This window comes from Martes martes (genome assembly GCF_963455335.1).
Source record: "Martes martes genome assembly, chromosome: 7".
NCBI lineage: Eukaryota > Metazoa > Chordata > Mammalia > Carnivora > Mustelidae > Martes > Martes martes.
The window spans coordinates 131,193,030-131,205,865 of NC_137894.1; the positions used below are offsets into that span (position 1 = coordinate 131,193,030).

Sequence of the window (12,836 nt, forward strand, 5' to 3'; positions counted from 1 at the left end):
AGGATGCCTGATGCCCTGGTCAAGAACACATGGTCTAAATGGCAATCAGGGCTTGAGAGTATGTGGCTGGGGAGTTTTGACATTCAAACTGTGAAAGTGTTCCCTTTTCAAATACCAATCTTTAGGACAGCCAAGATTAATTTTTTGTTTTTAAACCTCTGGTGTGACAGCTAATAAAGCAAAATAGTTTTTAGTTTTAGCTATTGAGAAATTAGAATAATCTGCTTTTAAAATTTTTTCTTGTTAAATGCCATAGATAGCAGTTTTTTGCTGTAAGGCAATGTGGTATTCAGGTTACCCAAATATAAATAGCCTACTAAAAAAAGTTGAACTGGAATATAAACAAATTTCAAATTCACCAACCCGTATGTATATATAAGAACTAAGTAAATGTCTCTTTGGGGAAGTAGGTTTAAAAAAAAACAAACCAGCCGTTTGTTCTTTCTGCCTTTCCATGAATCTGTTTGTAAATTAAATTTTATCACAAAACAGAGCTTTTAAATGAATTTTATTAATCCTGTAAGTTTAGTCTTGGGCATTTTTATTTTACTGTTGGTGATGAAATTGTACTTCGTTGCTGTTCATTTGGCTCTGCACTTAAGTGGAACACTGAGCCAGTGATGCAACTTAATAGGTTATAAATTGTTTCCTTTTAGGCAAATTATGCCGGATAGACCAATATTTAATGTAATCCAGAATTCTTAGGATTCATTGATTGAATAGGAGATTGACTAGATGACTTACTGCTGAATGCTTTGGCCATGGAGTCTAGGATTCCTTACATTTTTTTTTAACTTACTTGATGAAATAAAAGGATTTTGGGGGTGACTGGGTGGTTCACTTGGTTAAGCATCTGCCTTGGGCTCAAGTTATGATCCTGGGGTCCTCGGATTGAGCCCCATGTTGGGCTTCCTGCTTGGTAGAGATTCTGCTTCTCCCGGTCCCTCTACCACTCCCCTGTGCTCATGCATGCTTTCTTTCTCTCTCTCTCACTCACTCACTCTCTAATTTGTGCTCTCTCTCTCTCAAATAAATAAAATCTTTAATTTTTTTTAAAAAAGGACTTTTCTTCATCCTGAATGTTATTTATAACTTGAAAGCATGTTACACTTCATAAGAAATAGAGATCAAAGAAAGAAAGTTTAAAAATGAAATACTTGATGCTTTAAGGTAATGGTGGTTTAATAAGGAATTTTTAGCTTTAATTTTAGTGACTGAACCAAAAGTGTTTTTGGCAGATGGACAGTCAATGCATTTTTTTCCTCATAACTTTCCTTGTAGAATTCTGGAATACAAATGTGAGGAATAATACAGTAAAATTGTATATATTCACATTCAACCATCTTTGTTCAGAGAATAGTAAAATAGTTAAAAGCAATTAAATTAAATTTGAATTTAGATTCTCTTTGCTATTCTGCTCAGTGAGTTTCTTCTCTATAGCATTTTTGTGCCTCGGATAGGATGAACATGCCATGTGGTTCTAGTGCTAGGTAGATGCTTCTCTCATGGCATAGCTCCTAAGCATAAGCCAGCTACTTCAGCTGTGTTCAGTTGAAAATAGCAAACTGTTCCATACTATAAAAAAATCCCCGGTTGTGTTGGATTTATTATAATTATGGATGATATAAGGTATGCCCAAGATAATTTTGAATTTATGTGATTTCTGCTTTTAGTGCTATCTTTGGAATATCTTTGGAATAACCCTGTGAGATTAGAATCTCCTGAAAAAAGAAGTCTAGGTAATGATTTTACTATTTCTTTTTTCAGGTGTTCAAAGTGGTACCCATAATTTTATATTTTAGTGTATATTGTTACATTTGGAACTAATTAACAGTGTTGTAAAAATTAGAGTAATTTTGCCATTTTGGCTAACTTTGTTCTTTTGTTTGTTTTTCTTAAAAGGAAACAATCTTAAATGTCAGGGTCAAGTTTCCTGTGTCTTTTATACCTCTTATGTATATCAAACTAGTGCTATAGTTTTGGGTTGTTCTTTTCTTCATAGTAAACTTTCTAAAGCATACTCCTATCTTGTCCACTCTTCCTTTTAATTTATATATGAGAGAGGCCTAAAGTTAGAGGTGTAGTTGTGACTATGGAGCAAAGAAAAACAAACAAATACAATTTAGGAGGGACTAAATATCAATGACTTTCTTCTTTTTAATAAAGTGAGACTTTTATAACTACATGTGATTTTTTTTTTTTTTAAGATTTACTTATATATTTGAGAGAGAGCAAGAGAGCACAGTGGGAATGGCAAAGGGGGAGAGAATCTGTAGCAGACTCCATGCTGAGTGGAGCCCCAGTGTGGGGCTCACAACCCTGAGATCACGATCTAAGCTGAAACGAAGAGTCAGTTGCTTAACCAACTTTGCCACCCAGGCATCCCAGTGATTTATTTTCTTATTCTTTGTTAGATATCTCTTAATTATGTGTGTGTATGTATTTATATTTCTATACTTGCCACCCCATCCTCAGTTTCAGAAAGAATTTAACATGACTTGCTTTCCACCTAATTAAAATTATAAAATAGTTGATATATCCAAAAGAATATAATGTAGGGTATAGAGCATAATGAAATGAAAACGTGTGCATCTGCTACTCAGTTTAAGATTAGAACATTACTTAACATTTTCATTATAGGGATCCCAGAAAGAAAAGAAAGAGAAAGGGGGACAGAAAATGTATTTGAAGAAATAATAGCTGATGGCTCCCCAAATCTGGGAAAGGAAATAGAAATCCAGATCCAGGAGGTACAGAGAGCCCCCAACAAAATCAACACAAGGAGGTCCACATCAAGACACATAGTAATTAAAATGGCAAAAAGTAGTGATAAGGGGAGAATTTTAAAAGCAGGAAGAGAAAACACAGCCAGGTAGAAGGGAAACTACATAAGGCTGTCAGCTGATTTTTCATCAGAAACTTAGCAGAGCAGAAGAGAGTGGCATGATATAGTCAAAGTGCTGAAGGGAAAAAACCAGCCAGTGGAACAGAATAGAGAATCCAGAAATGGACCTTCACCTCTGTATAGGGTCAGCTAATCTTCGTCAAAGCTGGAAAGACTATAGAATGGAAAAAGGACAGTCTAGGGGCACCTGGGCGGCTCAGGGATTAAGCCTCTGCCTTTGGCTCAGGTCATGATCTCAGAGTCCTGGGGTCCAGCCCCACGTCGGGCTCTCTGCTCAGCAGGGAGCCTGCTCCCCGCTCTCTCTGCCTGCTTCTCTGCCTACTTGTGTTCTCTGTCTGTCAAATAAATAAATAAATAAATCTTTAAAAAAGAAAAAGGACAGTGTCTTCAACAAATGGTGCTGGGAAAATTGGATATGAATGAAACTACCATTTTCTTAAACCACACACAAATATGAACTCAAAGTAGATGAAAGACCTAAGTATGATATGGGAATCCATCAAAATCCTAGAGGAGAACACAGGCTGCAACCTCTTCAACCTCAGCTACAGCAGCTTCTTGCCAGACTGGTCTCCAAAGTCAAGGGAAACAAAGCAAAAATGAACTCTTGGGACTTTATCAAGATAAAAAACTTCTGCAAGGCAAAGGAAACAGTCAACAAAACTAAAAGTCAACCTATTAAATGGGTAAAGATATTTGCAAATGATATATCAGATGAAGGACTAGTATCGGGGGCACCTGGGTGGCTTTGTTGCTTGAGCGTGTGCCTTTGGCTCAGGTTGTGATGCCAGAGTCCTGGGATTGATCCCTGCATGGGGCTCCCTGCCAACAAATGTTGGCAAGGATGTGGAGAAAGGCAAATCCTCTTATGCCATTTGTGGGAATGTAGACTGGTTTGGCTACTCTGGAAAACAGTACATACAGAGGTTCCTCAAAAAGTTGAAAATAGAGCTCCTTTATGACCCAGCAATTGTAGTACTAGGTATTTACCCCAGAGATACAAATGTAGTGATCCAGAGGGGCACATGCACCCAGTGTTTATAGCAATAACGTCCACAATAGCGAAACAATGGAAAGAACCAAGATGTCCATCAACAGATGAATGGATAAAGAAGATGTGGTACACACACACACACACACACACACACACACACATACACTCACTCACACAATGGAATATTACTCAGCCATCAGAAAAGACGAATACTTACCATTTACATTGATGTGGATGGAACTGCTGGAAGTATTACGCTGAGCAAAACAAGTCAATCAGAGAAAGACAATTACATGGTTTCACTCATGTGGAATATAAGAAACAGTGCAGAGGATCATAGGGGAAAGGAGGGAAAACTGAAAGGGAAGTCATCAGGGAGGGAGACAAACCATGAGAGACTCATAACTACAGGAAACAAACTGAGGGTTACTGGAGTGGGAGTGGGTGGGGGGATGGGGTAATTGGGTAATGGGCATTAAGGAGGGCACATGATGTGATGAACACTGGGTGTTATATGAAACTGATGAATTGTTAAAGTCTACATCTAAAACAATGATTTACTATATATTGGCTAATTGAATTTAAATTAAAAAAAAAAAAAACAGCAAAGAACACTCTTTCTAGCAAGGCTATCATTCAGAACAGAAAGAGAGTTTCCCAAACAAAAGTTAAAGGAATCCATGATCACTAAACCAGCCCTACAAGAAATACTAAATGGGAATCTTTAAGTGGAAAGGAAAGACCATAAACAGGATTAAGAAAAGTAGGAAGCACCAAAGCAGTGATATTAAGTATATCTATAAAAACCAGTCAAGGAATTCACAAAATAAAAGGATGTAAAGTATGACACCATTTACCTAAAGCATGGTGGGTGGTAGGTAGTAAAGAATGGGTTTAACTTAAGTGACCATCAACTTAATATAGACTACTATGTGCCTAAGAGGTTATATACAAACCTAATGGTTATAAAGAGAAAGGAATCCAAGTATATAGCTAAAGAAAGCCAGCAAATCATAAGAGAGCAAGAGAAGAAAGGAACAGAGAAGAACTACAAAAGCAACCATAAAATAAGTAACAAAATTGAGTACGTAGTTACCAATAATTACTTGGAATTTAAAGGGACTAAACACTCAAAGACATAGGGTGACAGAATGCACAAAAAAGCAAGACACAATTATATGCTGCCTATAGGAGACTCATTTCAGACCTAAAGAACACATGCAAATTGAAAGGAAAGAGATAGGAGAGTTTGTCATGAAATCAGAAGTGAAAAGAAAGCCAGGGTAGCAATATTTATGTTGGACAAAATAGACTTTAACACAAAGAATGTAACAAGAGACAAGGAAGGACACTACATAAGCATAAAAGGAATAATCCAGGAAGAAGATGTAACAATTGTAAGTATTTATGATGAGAGCACTCAGATACATAAAGAAGCTAATAGCAAATATGAAGGAAGTAATCGGTAGTCATATGGTAATAGGGGACTTTAACACCCAACTGACATCAATGGATAGGTCATCCAATCAGAAAATCAATAAGGAAATTGTGGCTTGAATGACATATTGGACCAGATGGAACTGACAGATATTTTCAGAACACTCTGTCCTAAAAGAACAGAATACACATCTTTTGAAGTACACATACATGGAACATTCTACAGAATATATCACATAGTAGGCCACAAAGCAAGTCCGAACAAATTGAAAAAGCTGAAGTCATACTAGGTATCTTTTCTGACCACAGTGCTATGAAACTAGAAATCAACCACCAAAAATAAATAAATAAAAATATCTGGAAAACAATACAGATACATGGAGGTTAAATAACATGCTACTAAACACTGAATGGGTCAACCAGGAAGTCAAGGAGGAAATGACAAATACATGGAGATAAATGAAAACAAAAACACAATGGTCAAAAATCTTTGTGACATAGCAAAAGTTGTTCTAAGAGGGAAGTTTATAGGAATATAGGCCTACCTCAAGAAGCAAGAAGAATTTCAAACAACCTAACCTTATACCTTAAAGAGCTAGAAAAAGAACAGATGAAACTCAAAACCAGTAGAAGGAAGGAAATAATAAAGATTAGAGCAGAAATGAACGAAATAGAAACTAAAAAAACAAAACAACAACAACAATAAAAAAAAAAAAAACCCAGCAGATCAATGAAACCAGGAGCTGGTTCTTCAGAAAGATCAACAAAATTTATAAACCTTCAGCCAGACTTACCAAAAAGAGGGGGAGGACTTAAAATTAGAAATTGAAGAGGAGAAATAACAGTAATATAGAAATACAAAGGACTCTAAGAATATTTTGAAGAATTATATGCAAACAAATTGGAAGTCTAGAAGAAATGGATAAATTCCTAGATACATATAACCTCCCAATACTGAATCAGGAAGAAATAGAAAGTTTGAACAGACCAATTACCAGCAATGAAATTGAATCAGTAATAAAATACTCACAAGAAAAAAAAGTCTAGGACCAGACAACTTCACAGGTGAATTCTACTAAACAGTTAAAGAAGAATTACTACCTATTCTTCTCAAACTGTTCCACAACACAGAAGAGGAGGGAAAGCTTCCAAATTCATTCTGTGAAGCCAACATTATTGATACCAAAACCAGATAAAGACACTACCAAAAAAATGGGGGCGGGAGAACTACAGGCCAGTATCTCTCATGAACATAGATGCAATAATCCTCAACAAAATATTAGCAAATTCAACAGTACATGAATAAAACATTCACCATGATCAAGTGGGATTTATTCCTGGGATGCAGGAGTGCTTCAATATCCGCAAATCAAACAACATGATACTTCACATCAACAAGAGAAAGGGTAAAAAAAAAAAAAAAAACCACGATCATTTCAATAGATGCAGAAAAAGCATTTGACAAAGCACAACATCCATTCATGACAAAAACCCTCTATAAAGCAGGTTTAGAGGGAACACACCTCAGTATATAAGAGGCCGTATATGCTAAAACCCAGATCTGGCATCATACTCTATGGTGGAAAACTGAGAGCTTTTCCCATAAGATCAGGAACAACACAAGGACGTACCCTCTCACCACTTTTATTCAACACAGTATTGGAAGTACCAGCCACAACAACGAGCCAAGAAGAAGAAATAAAAGGCATCCACATTGGTAAGGAAGAAGTAAAACTTTCACTCTTTGCAGATGACGTGATTCTATGTATAGAAAACCATAAAGATTCCACCAAAAAACTACTAGAACTGATAAACGAATTCAGTAAGGTAATGGAATACAAAATCAATATACAGAAGGCGTTTGCATATCTATACACAAATAATGAAGCAGCAGAAAGAGAAATTAAGAAAACAGTCCCATTTGGAATTATACCAAAAATTATAAAATACCTAGGAATAAGTTAACCAAGGAGGTGAAAGACCAGTACTCTGAAAACTTTTACTATACTGATGAAAGAAACTGAAGATTACACAATGCAATAGATAGACATTCCATGCTTACAGAGTAGAACAAATATTGTTAAAATGGCCATACTACCCAAAGCAACGTACAGATTTGATGCAATCCCTATCAAAATACCAACAGCATTTTTCACAGAACTAGAACAAATAATCCTAAAATTTGTATGGAACCACAAAAGACCCTGAATAGCCAAAGCAGCCTTGAAGAGGAAGAACAAAACTGGAAGTATCACAAACCCAGACTTCAAGGTATGCTGCAAAGCTGTAGTAATAAAAATGGTATTGTCTGGCAGAAAAGTGAGACACATAGATCAGTGGAACAGAATAGAAAATCCATGGGGAGCTAGCTGAGTGGCTCAGTCAGTTGAGTGTCTGACTCTTGATAGAGGCTCAGGTCATGATCTTGGGGTCCTGGAATTGAGCCCCACATCAGGCTCCATGCTCAGCAGGGAGTCTGCTTAAGGATTTTCTCCTCCTCCCACTTGTGCACGCGCACATGCTCTCTCTCTCTCAAATAAATAAATCTCTTAAAAAAAAAAAAAACATATATAGGGACACCTGGGTGGCTCAGTCGGTTAAGCCGCTGCCTTTGGCTCAGGTCATGATCCCAGGTCAAGTCCCCTATCAGGCTCCTTGCTCAGCAGGGAGCCTGCTGCTCTCTCCACCTCTGCCTGCCACTCTGCCTGCTTGTATGCGCTCGTGTGCTCTCTCTCTCTGACAGATAAATAAATAAAATCTTTAAAAAATAAATGTATATAATTCAACACTCCAAAAAACAAATAATCCAATTAAAAATGGGCAGAAGACATAAACAGATATTTCTTCATCGAAGATACACAGATGGCCAACAAACGCAGGAAAGGATGATCAGTGTCACTCATCATGAGGGAAATGCAAATCAAAAATCACAAATGAGAGATCACCTCACACCTCTCAGGCTGGTTAAAATCAACAACACAAGGAACAACAGGTGTTCGCAAGGATGTGGGGAAAAGGGAACCCTTTTGCGGTGTTGGTGGGAATGTGAACTGGTGTAGCCACTTTGGAAAACAATATGGAAGTTCCTCAGAAAGTTAATAGAATTACAATATGGAAGTTCCTCAGAAAGTTAAAAGTAGAATTACCCGGTGATCCAGCAATTGGACTGTTAGGTATTTACTACCCAAAGAATATAAAAACACTAATTCAGAAGGATACATTTAGCCCTGTCTTTATTACAGCATTATCTACAATTATGGAAGCAGCCCAAGTGTCCATCAATAGATGAATGGAAGAAGCTGTAATGTTTTCTACAATGGAATATTACTCAGCCAGGAAAACAAATGGAATCTTGTCATTTGCAACAACATGGATGGATCTAGAGGGTATAAAGCTAAGTGAAATAAGTCCATCAGAGAAAGACAAATACCATGTGATCTCACTCGTGGAATTTAAGAAACAAAAGAAATGAACATATTAAAAAAGAGACAAGGGGCACCTGGGTGGCTCAGTGGGTTAAGGCCTCTGCCTTCGGCTCGGGTCATGTTCCCGGGGTCCTGGGATCAAGCCCCGCATCGGGCTCTCTGCTCAGCATGGAGCCTGCTTCCTCCTCTCTCCGCCTGCCTCTCTGCCTACTTGTGATCTCTGTCTGTCGAATAAATAAATAAGATCTTTAAAAAAAAAAAAGACAAAAACATAGATTTCTCTATAGAGATCAAGCAGGTGGTTACCAGAAGGAAGATAGGTGGGGGGATGGGTGAAAGAGGAGAAGGGGATTAAGAGTATACTTATCCTGATAAGCACTGAGTAATGTGTAGAACTGTTGAATCACTGTATTCTAACACCAGAAACTCATATAATACTGTATGTTAACTATTATTGGAATTAAGGGGAAAAAAAGAATTAGAACATTATTGAAACTTTGAAGTCCCATGTGAACCTTTCCCAATTATGTTGTCCCCCTTTCTTTTCCCTCAGTAACACTGCCCCTAATTATGTTTGTATTTTCTTTATTGTTTTGGTAATTATGTATGTATCCCTAGGTGTTATTTAGTTCTGCATATTTTTGAGAGACAGTGTAATGTCAGGGGTCTAAGAGCACAGTCTCGTGACGGGTGGTTATGCCGTCATGTGATTAGGGCATATTCTCCATGCCTGTTTCTTTCTGTATGAAATAGAGATTGAAAGTAGAATTTACCTGGGGCACCTGGGTGGCTCAGTTGATTGAGTGTCCAACTCTTGGTTTTGGCTCAGGTCACGATCTCAGGGTTGTGGGATCCAACCCCATGTCGGGCTCTGTGCTCAGCAGGGAGTCTGCTTGTCCCTCAGCCTCTGCCTCTGCCTCTCCCATCTCTCTCTCTCTCTCTCTCTCTCTCTCTGTATCTCTATTTCTGTCTATCTAAAATAAATAAATAAATAAAATTTAAACAAAAAATAAAATTTACCTGATAGGGCTGATACAAGGATTAAAGGAATCATTGTATGCAAAGTGTATAGTGTACAGTGCCTATCACAGAGGCAGTATTGTCTGAGTGTTAGTTGTTAGTATCTATATAAAGGAGTCATAACATAAGCAATTTGCTTCCCTCCTTCAACATTGTGAGAGTCATCCATGATATATGCTGTAAATCATTCATTTTTACTTCTTTTTCCTCTTAATTATTTTTTAAAAAGATTTTATTTCTTTGACACAGAGAAAGAGACAGAACAAGCAGGAGGAAGGCAGAGAAAGAGGGAGAAGCAGACTCCCCATTGATCCCAGGACCCTGGGATCATTACCTGAGTTGAAGGCAGACCCTTAACCGACTGAGCCATCCAGATACCTCTGAGATTTATTTTTTATTGAGGTATCATTTTTACTTCTGGGTAGTATTCCAGTGTGTGAATATTCTGTATTTCTTAATGTATAATTAGATTCCAGTGTTATTGTTCTTTTACTGTTACTAACCACAAACAATGCTACACAGATATGTTGTACGCCTTTCTGTGTATATGTCTAAGAGTTTCTCAGGGATGTATACCTAGAAGTGGAATTGCTGAGTTGTGAGAGTATGTGTGTCTTCAACTTGCCTACACAATGCCAAATTACTTTTCAAAATGGTTGCCCCAGTTTATGCTCCTATTAAGGGAATAAGAATGAATGTCTGTCGCCTCATATCTTACTATTAAATTCTTTAATATTTGCTAAACTGAAAGCGGTAAGGTGACATAAGGTGTTTTAATTGGCATCTTCCTGATTACTGCTGAGGTTGGGCATTTTCTTCATGTATTCATTGGTCATTTCTATAACTTTGTATGTAAAATACAGTATATTTTGCTCATTTTCCAGTTATACTCTATTTTAAACTGATAATTTGATTTGCTTATTGTTTTTTAGAAGTCTTTAAATGTCAGGATACTAATAATTTGTTTACATATGACAAATATTCTCCTAATTTGTGGCATGTCTTTCATTTTCAGGTGGATGATCTTTTGTAAACATTTACAGATTAGAGGAAATTCTTTTGTTAGGTTGGTGTCTTGTTTGGGATATATGTATAAAATACAGTTTCCAGAATCCTTAGTCCATACTTTAAAAAAATGAGGCTTTTGCAGTCTTACTATTTAGTTCATTCCAATGTAAATAACCATTACAGAAAAACTCTTGCATTATTATAGAGTTAGTGCTCAATAGCTTTTATTAAAACTTTTTTATATTAAAGTAATCCAATTGTATAACCATAAAGCTAACTACATGTATGCCATGTTGATAAGCCATTGTTAGAAATTATACCTTTTGTCCATTAATTCTTGGTCTTTTAAATTTTATTACATTTTTCCAATAGATAAGACCATTTCCAGCTTGTGGCTCACCATGTGAAACAATTATTGTTCCTTGTTCTATATTAGAGAATTTTGTTTGTTTTAAGACGTAATAGTGTTGTGCCTGATATGACTGCACTGGCCATAGAATATGATTCTTCTAGGAATTTTAACCTCCTTTGTTGTTGAATATAACAAGTCAGATAAACCTTTGTTTGCCAGTTAAGTTTTTCTTAGAAAGCTTTCTTTTATTTGGAGTTTTCCTTTTGCAGTTTTTTATTTGTGATGTCTTTAGGGAGCATTTAGGAGCTGATCCTATAATTAATTTGTCTTCCTTTAATGTGGTCTTCCCGTGGTTAGGGACAGTTATTTCCTATTTCTTCTCTTTTTTTTTTTTTTTTTTAAGTGGGCTCCATGCCCAGTGGCACCCAACGTGGTACTTGAACTCACAACCCTAAGATCAAGACCTGAGGTGAGATCAAGAGTTGGATGCTTAACCAGCTGAGCCACCCAGGTGCCCCAGGGACAGTTACCTCAACTATCTGTAAGCTTGCACACGAAACTCCTACGTTGGTACCATTCACACACTGGGTACCTGGTATTTAATATCTCTTCTTGTTCTTTTTTCTTTCCTGTGTAGAGCAAATACCTGTATGTGCATGCAATCCTTCATATACTCTATACATAGGCAGTGTTGAAGAAATTTGTCAAGCATGAGCTTAATTACCATGAAAAGTATGACAGTTCACCTGATTTTTTGATCATTGTAGATAAGATTTCCTATTTAAAACAGTTGAGCTGTTACTTTGTTTTAGAAAATTTGTCTTTTTCAGCATTAATAATGGAATCTCATACACCTCTCTCCCATTAAAATAGTCTCAATGTGATTTCAACAGATTTTATCAGTGAATAGTGCATTTTCTAAAGCTGTTACAGAAATAAGATTCAGGAGCACGTCTACTCTTAACCATCAGGATCCAGTTCACCATCATCTACAGGATTACTTAATAGTAGCCTCTGATTGTCTCCCTGCTTTCATTCTTGTTCTCATCAACCCATTCTTCTTCTTCATTTTTTAAGTGAACAAGTCCGTGATATTTAGCGCATTCACAGTGCTGTACAGCCACCACCTCTATCTAGTTCCAAAACACGTTTTATTCAAGTATAATTAGCATATAGTGTTAGATTAGTTTCAGGTGTACAGTATACTGACTTGGTAATTCCATATAGTACTCATTGCTCATTATGTTAAGTGTGCTCTTTTTTTTTTTTTTTAAGATTTATTTATTTATTTGAGAGAGGGAGAGAGAGAGAGAAAAAAAAGGAGAGGGAGAAAATCCCAAGCAAACTCCTCACTGAGTTCTGAGTCTAAGGCAGGGCTCAGTCCCACCACTCTGAGACTGTGACCTGAGCTGAATCCAAGAGTCAGACGTTCAACCTCAACCAACTTATCCCATGATAAGTGTATTCTTAATCCCTTTATCTGTTTCACACATCCCCCCACCACCTCCCCTCTGGCAGCCACTGGTTTGTTCTCTGTATTTAAGAGTCTGGGTTTTTTAAAATATTTTTTATTGGATGTATATGGATGGATTATTAGCCCCAGGGGTACAGGTCTGTGAAACACCAGGTTTACACACTTCACAGAGTCTGGGTTTTTTTGTTTGCCATCTTTTTTCTTCATTTGTTTTGTTTCTT

General features: G+C 36.9%; 1 protein-coding gene across 13 annotated transcripts in view; it reads left to right on the forward strand.

The window, feature by feature from the left end:
- The window catches only part of NUMB (NUMB endocytic adaptor protein), a 194,197-nt gene that overhangs the window by 91,110 nt on the left and 90,251 nt on the right, over positions 1–12,836 (forward strand). Inside the window, exon 1 of one of the 13 annotated variants that reach the window (XM_080809638.1) lies at positions 1,690–1,739. The exons of 11 other annotated variants lie outside the window; for them this stretch is intronic. The gene's annotated coding sequence lies outside the window, so the exon portion shown is untranslated. Of the gene's footprint in view, positions 1–1,689; positions 1,740–8,655; positions 8,723–12,836 lie in introns of those variants that run through there. One more of the 13 variants, XM_080809639.1, reaches the window with a different exon arrangement.